The sequence below is a fragment of the Heterodontus francisci genome, chromosome 30 (assembly GCF_036365525.1).
Source record: "Heterodontus francisci isolate sHetFra1 chromosome 30, sHetFra1.hap1, whole genome shotgun sequence".
Classification (NCBI taxonomy): domain Eukaryota; kingdom Metazoa; phylum Chordata; class Chondrichthyes; order Heterodontiformes; family Heterodontidae; genus Heterodontus; species Heterodontus francisci.
In genome coordinates, this window is record NC_090400.1 from 16,782,269 (window position 1) to 16,796,131 (window position 13,863).

At 43.1% G+C, this 13,863-nt stretch overlaps 1 protein-coding gene across 9 annotated transcripts in view; it reads right to left on the reverse strand.

Moving 5' to 3' along the window:
* The window catches only part of LOC137346600 (general transcription factor II-I-like), a 237,451-nt gene extending 229,114 nt beyond the window's left edge, over positions 1-8,337 (reverse strand). For 3 of the 9 annotated variants that reach the window (XM_068010150.1, XM_068010152.1, XM_068010153.1), the window contains exon 1: positions 8,050-8,330. The gene's annotated coding sequence lies outside the window, so the exon portion shown is untranslated. Of the gene's footprint in view, positions 1-7,950; positions 8,016-8,049 lie in introns of those variants that run through there. The other 6 variants (XM_068010149.1, XM_068010144.1, XM_068010148.1 and 3 more) reach the window with 4 other exon arrangements.
* Between the last annotated feature and the right edge of the window lie 5,526 nt (positions 8,338-13,863).

Here is a 13,863-nt window from a genome sequence, read left to right on the forward strand (position 1 = left end):
CCAAATTCTCTGAGATGCAGGAGACACTGCTCGAAAAACAGGGAGAATGAAACTGGCACACGACCAACACGCAGGGGTGCAACTACCGCAGCTACATGTAGGACAAAAAGTCAGGGTCATATACCCCACAATAAGAACATGGCTACCCACAGAGGTATCCAAAATTTGTCCTACGAGATTACAACACCCAGATGAGCAATGTTGAGAAGGAACCGTAGCCAACTAAGAGAAGTCTGCACTATTCCAATTGCACACAGCGGACTCGAAAGAACATACTCCGACGATGAGGGTGTGACGGAACAACAGGACAACAACCAACACAGTGACAACATGCTTGCAAACCCAGAACAGCCAAGGATGACATCCCCAGAAGGCTATACCATAACTAGATCTGGAAAAGTTGTCAACCCACCAAAACGATATGTGGACAATTAAGCTTTTGCAAGTGTAAAGTTCATAATCTCTATACCTACGTAAATAATTTTGATGTTATCTTATTTATGTATTTTTACTTTGAGCATTTAAGACTTATCTTTGGAAAGAAAGGGGATGTTATGTTGTGTGATTGCCTCTAAGAGTGATCTCCCTTTAATATTTTAGTACGCTAATGAGCTAAGTACCAGGACACAGTAATGTGACAGAGCCAGAACCACTGCTACACACCTAGAGACAGGTTTTGTAAATAATTAGATGTACTGTATATATTTAGCTGTAATAAACCTGTCTGATTTCTTCAACCAGACTCCACACATCTCATTTACGTTGCATCAGGCAACATAAAATAACTCATTACAGTACTTTGTTGCAGTGCTCCTCAGCACAGACTATTCCTCCCAATTCAGTATTGTCTGCATAATTAGAAATTGTTTTAGATTCCAAAGTTAAAGTATTATGACCAGGTGAGAAAGGTGTCGAGGGGTCCATTTCAGTCTTCACCTGGTCTTACTGTAACAGGATTTAATTTAAAACACACTGGGTTTTGAGCTCCCCCTTGGTGAATCCTTGTTCACCGCTTTCCAATTATAAGGCAAATAAATGAGCACGAACAGGCTTTCTTAGGTTTAAAGAAAAAAAGTGAAACTCATTAAAACTCTAAATCAGTTGATGCCTAAGGATACACGCCACGCCCCATGCTAGCACGTATACGCGATACGCACATGCAAATAGAGACAGAAAAGAGAAGAAAAATAAAATGGAGAGCTTTGAGGCAATATCTGAAGAGTTTCTTGTTAGTGCTTCGAGCTCACTGTAGAGTCCTTGCTTGTTGGTAATCCTGGCTTTTCGTTGGGGCCCAGTATCTTTCTTAAATCTTGTTCACTGTAGGAGACTTTTCTCTGAGGGTTCATGTGTCTTCAATGGATTCCAAAGCTAGTGAGAAAGAACTGAGAGCAGACAAGAGAGAGATCTTCTCAATCCAGGAGTTTTCTGAGTTTCAATTCTCTATGGCAAGTTCAAAAACAACCTCCAACAGCCAGTTAATCATGTGACTAAACTAATCTGACAACATCTATTTGTGTATTCAGCCATCTCAGCAGTCAACCTGGAATGCGAGCTCCTCCACCCTCAACGTCTGGTAATCAAAAGTCCACTGTGGATTGAATGCACCAGGCCATGGTCTTTTGTCCCTAATAAGCACTGCCTGTAAATATGCAAATGTCTTTCCAGTCTGGTGCTTTTTTTTTTAAAAAGCAAATTGTTTCTTTATTCCAGTAACAGTTTAAAAATCAATGTTCATGTGGCGAAATTAATGTGCCTCATTCTTGGTAGGTGGGGGCCTGCAAGACACCTCCACACCCAGGGGAATGAAATGCAATTTGAAGGAAAAAGTGCATGTCATTAAATGGTTTGAGAAATATCTATGATACAGAAAGAAAAACCATGCATTTCTCTCATTAGTTTCCATTCCTGAATCCTAAAGCTTATTAAAATTGTCTTTTCTGGGTGCCAGTGCTGCTTTAATTTCCCCTTTTTGCCACCCCAGTAACCATGTGGTTCTTTGGGGAAGCTTTACTTCAGTTTGCCCATTGCCAGGACTGCCAAGGGTTTTGGTTGGTGTTGAGGTAATTTTTTTTTCCAGAAGAGTTAGTAGTGGGTGGGTCTATCCTGAACTCTCTTTCAGTGCTTTGCTGAGTCATGCATAGGCTTTTGACTTCAGGGGATGGGCAGTTTCCTTTTCCTCCAATCTCCCCTTTGTTCTCTGGGAGATTCCTGCCTGCAGGTATGTGTGTAGACTTGACTGCACTCTCCTGTGGTATTCCACTAGGTGAGGCATCACCCTAGAGGTTTCTCTTTATCTCTGCAGGTTCCTGTAAATTCTGTTAGCAACTCTGGTGGGGTGCTTCTAGAGTCTGCATTTACATAGGAGGATGTGGGGTCTAACTTTTCACATTTTGCAGGGTTGGCTGACTGGACAGTAAGGGTTTTCATCCGGAATGCCTCCCAGACTTCCTTTAACCTGCCCGCTTGATCACTTTTTCCCCTCTCTTTCTAAACTTTTGCCAGCCGTGTACCTGCCTGTCCCTTTTTGTTCTCGGCGGGGGTCCCTTACAGTTCACCAGCCCTCTGCTAGAGGGTCCTCCTAACACCGGTACTGGACTTAGGGGTGCAGGTTTCACTGTAGGTTGGGGTTTCCCCTCAACCTGGCACATGTGGCAACTCCTGCAGCACTCCACCACATCTTTTTGGAGTTTTGGCCAGTCAAACTGCTGTCTTATGTGGCTTTGGTCTTTCGTATACCGGCACGTACAGCCACTGTATTCTCGTGGGCCCTTAACATTTCTCCCCGGTACCTCTGCGGCACCACTAACTGGTGAATTACTGTCCACTCCTTGCCCTCAGGTCTGTGAGGAGAACTCCATTTCCTCATCAGTATCTCATTCTTTAAATAGTAGCAATCAGGGACTCCCTCTGCTTCACTTTCAGACTGGGCAGCCTGTGCTAACTCTCGCAATACTGGGTCAGCATGCTGAGCCTCTGCTAGGGAAAATACATTTAATTCATTCCCTGGGTCTCCTAACTTTCCAAAGCAAGACTCGGACGGGCAGACCTCACGGTCATTAATCTGCAGTGCCAATGCAGTCTCCTCTGGGGGAGCTCGTTTGATCATAGCCTGATCCACTACACATTCAGGGAAACTGCAGGGGACTGTCTCCTGTCACTGCCCGGTCTCTCTGACCTACTGTGGTCTTTCTTTCACTACTGCAGGGGGGCCCTACCACATCTACCCCTGCCAGATCATTACCTCGGAGCAGGTCCACCCTATCCACAGGCTGACTAGGGACAATCCCTACGGTCACCGTCCCTGAAACTAGGGCGCACTCCAGGCATACTCTGCCCTCCAATACCATTCACCACCATTGTGGTGCTCACTGCATGCTCTGGAGGAAAGCTACTCAAGTAAAAGGGATCTAGTGGTCCCCGTGTCCCTGAGAATCACTATGGGCTTGCTTGGCCCACTCGAGAGGTATGGGGTTACTTTCCCTTCAGACACAAAACCCTGATAATCTTCAGGAATTCTATCAACTTTTCCTCTACTGGCCATAAGAAGCTTCCTGGGTTGCACTCTTACTGTAGTTAAAGCCACAGCTTGCTCTGTGCTTTCCATCAGGGTCCTTTCTTCACTGAGCGGGTGTGCCCTGATTAACGCTACAGGTTTTCCCTTTAGTTTCCAGCAGTTTTTAAATGCCCTGCCTTATTAAAATGGAAGTACACAGGTCTCACTCTTGCTGACAGCACCTTCCTTCCTGACTGAAGGAAGGCCCCCTGTGTCTCCTACTTTCCGTTCTCTCCCAGGACTGCCTGGGCTTCTATCACCTTCCCACCCTTTGTCCTTTTCAGATTTGTGAGGGTAGTTAGGAAAGGTTCTCCCCTGGGAAACCGACATAAATTAATGCAAACTCATCGGCCAGAACGGCCATTGCCGGGCTCCCTGAACCCGCTGCTCCTCTACATGGGTATTTATTGGGAGAGAATTTTTAAATTCCTCTAACAGGATTACTTCTCAGAATCTCTTTTAAGAGCCCTCAGTCACTGTCAAAAGCCAGTTGCTGACTTCTTTCAAACTCCAAGTAAGTTTGATTAGCTTGTTTTTTGAGGGTTTTAAACTTTTGGCGATAGGCTTCGGGTACTAATTCATATGCGCCGAGGATAGCATTTTTGGTCAGTTCATAATTTGATGAACTCTCATCTGGCAACAAGAAATAAACCTCATTGGCTTTTACAGTTAGCTTGCTTTGTATTAATAGAGATCAAGTCTCAGCTGGCCATTTTAGCTGCCTTGTCAGTTTCTCAAAAGACACAAAAAATGCTTCCACATCTTCATTGAATTGTGGGATTAGCTGTACTAGTTTTAGCAATTTTGTATCCAGTCCTGAATTATGCTCCTCCATATTGGCCATGCTTTCACTGGGGTTACTCTGTCACCCCCTAATTAACTAAAGCCGCTTCAGCTGCTTTTCTTCAGATTCTTTCTGGAATATTCTCTTTCTCTGTCCTGTCTCTCCTGTTCTTTTACCTGTCTTTCTTTCTCTCTCTCCCTTGTTCCTTCTATCTTTCTCTCTCTCCTGCCTTTCATTTTCTTCCCGTTCCTTCGGGAAGGCTCTTTCTTTCTTTCTCTTTCCTCAAATTCAAGTTTCCTCTGTTCCAATTGTATCTTTGCTAACAATACCCTGTCGGATTCTGCTTCTAAACCTGTTTCTCCTTCTTCAGATTCAAGGGAATAATGATGGGCCATTAGCCTTAGGTGTTCAGACATCCTAGCCTTGCCACATACAGTGATCCCACACTGCTCAGCCATTTTTCTCAACTCCTCCACAGACAATGCTTTTAACTTATCCCAAGTTACCTGGCTTGGAGAACTGCTAGCTTCAGTTGCAGACATGTTAGTATTCAATCACACACAACCACAAGAAAAGCTGTATTAATCTTGCTCTCTTTTGATTGGGAACAATGTGGCTTCCCACTTCCAATTTCTCTCGTTTGCGGGTAAAATCCCAGACGTGCCCCCAAACTTCTGTTATGACCAGGTGAGAAAGGTGTCTCGGGGTCCCTTTCAGCCTTTACCCAGTATTACTGTAATAGTCTTTAATTTTAGACACACTGGGTTTTGAGCTCCCCCTTGGTGAATCCTTGTTCACTGCTTTCCAATATAAGGCAAAGAAATGAGCACAAACAGGCTTTCTTAGGTTTTAAGAAAAAAAGTGAAATTTATTAAAACTTAAAGCTCTAATTCGGGTAACGTCTATAGATATATGCAGCTCCCCACGCTAGCATACATACACGATACGTGCATGCAAACAGAGACAGAAAGGAGAAGAAAAATAAAGTGGAAAGGTTTGAGGCAATATCTGAAGAGTTTCTTGTTACTGTGCTTCGAGCTCACTGTAGAGTCCTTGCTTGTCGGTAATTCTGGCTTTTCGTTGGGGCCCAGCATTCTTCTTAAACCTTGTTCACGGTAGGACACTTTTCTCTCTTGGGGTTCATGTGTCTTCAAAGGATTCCAAAGCTAGTGAGAAAGAGATGAGAGCAGACAGGAGAGAGATCTTCTCAATCCAGGAGCTTTCAGAGTTCAAATTCCCTGTGGTAAGTTCAAATTCAAAAATACTCCAACAGTTAGTCATGTGGCTAAACTGATCCGACCACGTCTGTTTGTGTATTCGACCATCTTAGCAGTCAACTTAGACTGCGAGCTCCTCCACCCTCGGTCTGGTAATCAAAAGTCCATTATGGATTGAATGCATCAGGACATGGTCTTTTGTCCCTTTTAAGCACTGTCTGTAAATTTGCAAATGTATTTCCAGTCAAGCGTCTGGTGCTTTTTATTTTAAAAGCAAGTTCTTTCTTTATTCCAGATGGGGGCCTGCATGACACTAAGCCATCAATATAAATTGTGAACCACAGTCCCAACACTGATCCTTGTGGAAGCATACTTCCCACCTTCTCCCACTATGAATAGTTACCCTTTACCCCAAATTCTCAGATTTCTATCTTTCTGCCAGCAAGCTATCCAATCTGCTACATGGTCCCTGACTCTGCATGCTCTCCCCTTATTCATTAACCTCGTATGCAGTACGTTATTGAAGGCCTTTTAGACATCTAGATATATTACATCTACCACATTACCTGTGTCTACTCTCTTATCTCTTCAAAGGATAAGGTTAGTCAAGCAAGACTTTTCCTTTTAAAATCCATGTTGACTATTCATATTTTTGGTTTCTAGTTTTATTTCTATTTTCTCCTTTAGTAGAGTTTCTTTAAACTACTGACATTCCTATATTCCCTTTAACAACAGAGGATTTCTCAGGGGAAAGAAACTAAAGAATTACAGCTTTACATTCTTCACATTGAAAACGAGTTAAACTACTCTCAAAAGCAGCACTAAAGTTTGCAACAAATAAAAGCAGAAAGTGCTGGAAATACTCAGCAGGTCCGGCAGCATCTGTGGAGAGAGGCGAGTTAATGTTTCAGGTCTGTGACCTTTCATCACAACCAGTTCTCTCTCCACAGATGCTGCCTGACCTGCTGAGTATTTCCAGCACTTACTTTTATGTCAGATTTCCAGCATCTGCAGTATTTTGCTTTCACTACAGTTTGTAACAGCTGGCAAAATAAAAGCCACAGATGTTCTGTAACCTGCACATTGATCTAAAGGCTTTGGGCACACATACAAGTGCAGTTAAAACTCAGGAGAGAATCAAGCAATTAAAGTCCTGAAACACAAGAAATCCAAGACCAGTTTCACTGGTTTCTTTGCAAAGTGGAGTGTAACACCTGTCAACAACTGCCTCAGCACCGCACTAAAATTTAATGTCTAAAAGGAGGACTTGTCTGTTTTATAGTTATCACAAAACCAAGCTTAACTTCTAATTGTGATCAAACGCCTGGGCATTTTGTTGCACAAGGATCATCTACATAAATGTTTGTTAAACTGATTCATGCATTAATTAGGTCATCTAAGACTGTATGGCAGATTTTGCAAATTAATGTAGCATTTACTGCCCTTGATTTGACAGTGTTGCATTTGTCTTATAAACACTTTCATACAATTCAGCTTTACTGCAACATTGTTAAATAGTGACTCCGCTCCAAATGTAACTTGTCCGCAGTAATACTGTCAGATGACTTCGAACATAAATGTGATAGATTATAAACACGTGGTTTGTACACTATCAAATCTATTACGTTCCTGCGCTAGAGCAACAATGGATCAAAATATGTTTATCACTCCGATTCAGTCTTCCATGTTTTATTAGCCATCGACTTTCTTCTCCCTGTTGCAGGATTTTTTCCCTCAACCTAACTTACCAATGTCTGCCTACCTCCCACACTTTGATTGGCTATCATGGACCTTGGTCCCAGCTACCGGTATTCCCATTGGACAAAACAACTGGCCATCAATCACGGCATCGCCAAGCAAGTTCGGTTTACACTAAAACCAACACTATGGGCTCGGCGCAATGCCGGCTTCAGTAGCCAGCCTCCCGCCCAGCCGTTAGCGGCACAATCACCCTCACTACTCAACCTATCTACAGAAAAATGCAAACACGAAATTCTTCAGTTAAAAGACACGGCATTAACAGTTATTAGCAAGAACAGACTTATTGGTATGTGTATCCCACCGCCAAACCAACAGAAAGTAAACCGGTAATCAAACCGACTTTAAAAAGAAAATCCTAAACCCGAGAGCCCATTCTACTTTCAGTCCCGATTTTAACCAGTAGGCGATCTGGCGATTCATTATTTGTTGTTCTTGTTGTGGAGAGGATATAACTGTTTGCGATGGGAAGCGCGGCAGTGTATACCTCCGCCCGCTTCGGTACAACACCCGTGAGCCACGGAGTCACACTGCAGAGAGGCGCCGACTCTCCACACCGGCAGTGGAGGCAACACGCTCCAATTAACCCGGCCACTCAAATGCTGCATTTCATCGAATAAACATTATCCCGTACGCACATGTAACAGCCAGAGTCGAAGCTGGTATCTGACACCCTCAACCGCCACCCCACAAGCTGGCAGTGTTCCGAATAAAAGAACAGGAAAATTCCGACTCACAGGAAAAGTGGCGACGCGCACAGTCCGAAAATTTCCCAGCAGCCGCCGATGGAAAATTCTAGAAAGGAAAGAAATAATAAACGCAATTCGAATTATCGCTCACAGCGTCATCGAACAGCCGTCAATTACCTCAACTGTAGGTTAAAATAAATCGTGTTTTTTTTTTAAAGTGCTAACTCTAAAAATAAAATCCCGTACACAAGTCGAACTACAGCTCAGCCGACAAAGCTTGACGGCGCCTTGCCCCTATTGTTCCCTTCAGCCTGTGCGAAGATGGAGCGCATGCGCTCGGCTCCCAGTGCACGCCGGACCGTGTAGTCTTGAAGGGGCGACCCAGGCGCTCGACGTTCAGCCTCGGCCAGTGGGCATGGACTACAATCCCCAGAGTGCTATGCGCTCTAACCGCTCGGGCAATGCTTGATTGGAAAAAAGATAAGATAGGTCTATTTAGTTTATGCAGCATGGTGCTCAGGAGTAAGAGAAAAATGGCAGCTCTTCTGTTGCAGAATGCGTTGTGTAATCGCAAGAATTTATTACTGAATCTGCCAGCTTATTTCAAGTTTCCAAGACTTTTTCAAATACAAAAGCAAAATACTGCGAATGCCGGAAATCAGAAATAAATGTGGAAAATGTCGATGGCCTGAAACGTTATCCTTGTTTCTCTCTCCACAGATGCTGTTAGACCTGCTGAGTGTTTCCAGCATTTTCTGTTTCTATTTTGCTTTCTATAATGTTGGTGTCTGGAGACATCAACAAACATAAACGCTGAAAATTCTGAATATTAAAAATCTCATTCTGCTTTTCCACAATCATTGTAAACCTTCCATTTATGATTCAACAAAATGTTTATTTTTGGCAACTAAACAGGAATGTAACAATCTCAGATGAGTCTTGAATTTAAATGGCACACTCACGAGAAGTGCAGCAATGAAAATAAGAGTTATAAAAATTGGAACAATTTTAAAAAGACGTACATTTTTGCCTTCAACAAGATAGAGGACACAGTCACATGATAAATACCATCTTCTACACTAAAATACACAAACATATCTGCTAAGCCCTATCTGAGCTATCCACAAAACAAGCTGATAAAAGTCATATTCTACATCTCCAGCTACACTTACCACAACAGAGTGTAAACAGCCCTCATCCTATGGGCTACCATTGGAAAGCCTATCAGAAACCGAAACCTAACATAACATGGGCGAAACTAACAATTAATTTACCAATAAAGGTTAGCACTTTGGAGAACAGAACATCAATCATCAAGATCAGTCTGAGATCTCCAGCTACAGAGAGAACACTAAAGGCCAAAAGGCCATCTTTAATTCCAGCATAAGGCTGCGAGAGAGAGAGAGGTCAAATCCAGCTAAGATTTTTCACAGAATTGTTACAGTGCAAAAAGAAGCTATTTGGTTCATTGTGTTTGCACCAACTCTCCGAATGAGCAATTCATTTAGTTCCATTTCCCCGCCTTCTCCCTGTGAACCTGCACATTCTTCCTTTTGAATGCTTCAATTGAACCTGCCTCCACCACACACTCAGGCAGTGCATTCCAGACCTTAACTACTTGCTGCGTGAAAAGGCTTTTCCTTATGTCGCTTTGAACCCTGCTGAGACGAGTTGGCAACCAACTACAGGAGAGAGGCAAGAGAGAGCCTTTTGAACAACTCCTCCACCTGTGAAAATTGAACTAAAAGATACCCTTCCGAAGAAGGGTCACTGACCCGAAACGTTAACTCTGCTTCTCTTTCCACAGATGCTGCCAGACCTGCTGAGTGAATCCAGCATTTCTTGTTTTTGTTTCAGATTTCCAGCATCCGCAGTATTTTGCTTTTATAAAAGATACCAATGTTGGTTGCAAGGAGACTTCAGCAACCCAGCAAGACCAAAATGACCAGGAAGCAGGCCTGCAACTAGAAAACTTACCTTCTAAGAGGATCCCACAGGTTTTTCCTGAAAACAGCAGACATTTACACCTTGAACTCTTAATGCCTGATACCCTTTACCTTCTATCTTTTCTTGAGTATGCATGAGAGAGTGTATGTGTGCATGGGTGGTGTTCATAGGGTCATAAGAAATAGGAACAGAAGTGGGCCATTTGGCCCATCGAGCCTGTTCTGCCATTCAAACAGAACATGGCTGATCATCCACCTCTGAGCCATTTTCCCCCACTAACCCCATCTCTCTTGATGTCATTAGTATTTAGAAATCTATCAGTTTCTGTCTTGAACATGCTCAATGATTGAGCTTCCACAGCCCTCTGGGGTAGAGAATTCCACAGATTCACCGCCCTCTGAGTGAAGAAATTCCTCCTCATCTCAGTTTTTAAATGGCCTGCACCTTAATCTGAGACTGTGTCTACTTTTTCTAGACTCACCAGCCAGGGGAAACATCCTATCCACATCTACCCTCTCACACCCTGTAAGAATTCTGTAAGTTTCAATGAGATCACTTCTCATTCTTCGAAACTCCAGAGAATACAATAGTTTCTGCAATATCTCCTCATAAGACAATCTTGCCATCCTAGGAATTAGTCTGGTGAGCTTCTGTTACACTCACTCTATGGCAAGTATATCCTTCCTTAGATAAGGATCCAAAACTGTTCACACTACTCCAGGTGCGGTCTCACAAAGACTCTATACAATTGCAGCAATACATCTTTACTCCTGTACTCAAATCCCCTTGCAATGAAGGCCAACATACCATTTGCCTTCTCAATTGCTTGCTGCACAGGCATACTAGCTTCTCGTGAATCATGAACAAGAATACCCAGGTCTCTTTGGGCATCAACACTTCCCAACCTCTCACCATTTAAGGAATACTCTGCCTTTCTGTTTTTTTCTACCAAAGTGGATCACTTCACACTTATTAATGTTATATTCCATCTGCCATGTTCTTGTCCATTCACTTAGCCTGACCAAATCCCCTTGAAACCTCCTTGCATCCTCCTCACACCTTGCATTCCCTCCTAGGTTGGTGTCATCCACTAATTTGGAAATATTACAATTGATCCCCATATCCAAATCATTTATATAGATTGTGAACAACTGTGGCCCAAGCACTGATCCTTGCGGTACCCCACTAGTAACAGCCTACCATCCTGAGAATGACCCAGTTATTCCTACTCTCTGCTTTCTGTCTGTTAACCAATTCTCAATCCTTACCAGTATATTAACCCTCAATCCCATGTGCTCTAATTTTGTTTACTAACCTCTTGTGTGGGGCCTTATCAAAAGCCTTCTGAAAATCCAAATACACCATATCCACTGGCTCTCCTTTATCTATGTTACAAGTAACATCATCAACAAACTCCAACAGGTTTGTCAAGCATGATTTCCATTTCACAAATCCATGTTGACTCTGCCCAATTGTATTATTTTCCAAGTCTCCAGTTACCTCATCGTTTATAATAGATTCTAAGATTTTCCCTACTACTGACGTCAAACTAACAGGTCTGTAGTTCTCCATTTTCCTTTTGTTCCCTTCTTAAATAATGGGGTTACATTTGCTACTTTTCAGACTGCAGGTACGCTTCCAGAATCTATAGAATTTTGAAAGCTAACCATCAATGCATCCACAATCTCTATTGCCACCTCCTTCAACACTCTGGGGCGCAGCTCATCTGGTCCAGGGGATTTATCAACTTTCAATCCAATTAATTTTTCGAGTACTGCCAATTTATTGATATTAATTACTTTCAATTCCTCATTTTTACAGGTCCCTTGGTTCCCCCGTATTTCTGGGAGATTTTCTATATGTTCTTCCATGAAGACAGACACAAAGTAATAGTTTGGTCACTCCGCTATTTCCTCATTCTCCACCAGTTTCTCAGTCCTCCTTTGTTGGTTACTAAATTGCTCTCAGTTCTCAGGCTTACCACATTTTCTGCTGACCTTATACGCCACTTCCTTTGACCTAATGCAATCCTTAACTTCTTTTGTTTGCCACGGTTTAGTCATCTTTTATGTTGGGTTTTTGTATCTTAGAGGAATGTATATTTGTTGTAAACCGTGTAAAACCTCTTTAAATACTACCCTGTCTACTGTCAAATCTTTTAATGTATTTTCCCATTCCCCCATAGCCAACTTGCCCCTCATTGCTTCATAATTTCCTTTGTTCAGATTTAACATTCCAGTTTCAGAATGCACTATATCTCTTTCAAACAATGTAGAATTCCACCATAATGTGGTCACTATTTCCTAATGACTTCTTTATGGCAAGTTATTAATTAGCCCTTTTCATTACCTAAAATTGCCCAATCCCGTGTTGTTTCTTCAACATACTGTGCCAGAAACCCATCTCGTACACACTCCAGGAATTCATCCTCCACAGCATTAGTGCTAATTAGGTTTACCCAATCTATACATAAATTGAAGTTGCCCATTATTACTGTATTGCCCAATCTGAGCTCCGTCGTAGGTTTCAAACCCCCTGACAATTTAGTTTAAACCCTTCTCAACAGCACTAGCAAATCTCCCTGCAAACATGTTAGTGCGGTCCTGCTAAGGTGCAACCCATCCATCTTGAACAGGTTCCACCTACCCCAGAACAGGTCCCAATGCCTTAGAAATCTGATGCCCTCCCTCCTGTACCAATTCTCCAGCCATGTGTTAAATCACATAATACTCCTATTCTTATGCTCACTAGCACGTGGCACTGGGAGTAATCCTGAGATTACTGCTTTTAAGGTCCTTCTTTTTAATTTGTTTCCTAACTCCTTAAACTCTGCTTTCAGGACCTCATCCATCTTCTTACCTATATGGTTGGTACCAATGTGGACCGTGACCTCTGGCTGTTCACCCTCCTTCAAAAGACTGCCCTGCAGCCGCTGTATGACATCCTTGACCCTGGCACCGGGGAGGCAACATATCAACCTGGTGTCACGTCTGCGGCCGCAGAGACGCCTGACTGTTCCTCTAACAAATCAATCCTCTTTCACTATTGCCTTTCCATTCTTCTTCCTCCCCTTCTGTGCAGCTGAGCCATCCATGGTGCCACAGACTCAGCTTTTGCTGTACTTCTCTGAGGAACCCTTTCCATCACCAGTATTCAAAATGGAAAACTGGTTAGCAAGCAAGATCGACTCAGGGGACTCGTGCACTACCTGCCTGGTTCCCTTAGACTGCCTGGCGGTCACCCATTCCCTCTCTGCCTGCACATACTTAAGCTGTGGTGTGACTACTTTCCTAAAGGTTCTAGAACCATTGAAATGTTACAGCACAGAAAGAGGCCATTCAGCCCATCGTGCCTGCACCAGCTGAAAAAACTAGCCGCCCAATCTAATCCCACTTTCCAGAACCTGGTCCGTAGCCTTGCAGATTACAGCACTTCAGGTGCAGGTCCAGGTACCTTTTAAATGAGTTGAGGGTTTCTGCCTCCACCACTCATGCAGGCAGTGAATTCCAGATACCCATCACCCTCTGGGTGAAAACGTTTTTCTTCATGTCCTCTCTAATCCTTCTACCAATCACCTTAAATCTGTGCCCCCTGGTAATTGATATCACCACTAGGAGAAACAGGTCCTTCCTGTCTACTCAATCTAGGCCCCTCATAATTTTGTACAGCTCAATTAAGTCACCCCTCAGCCTCCTCTGTTCTAAGGAAAACAACCCTAGCCCATCAAATCTTAACTCATAGTTGCAATTTGCAAGCCCTGGCAACATTCTTGTAAATCTCCTCTGTAATGTCTCTCGAGCAATTATGTCCTTCCTGTAATGTGGTAACCAGAACTGTACACAGTACTCCAGCTGTGGCCTAACCAGCGTTTTATACAGTTCCAGCATTACATCACTACTTTTGTATTCTATACCT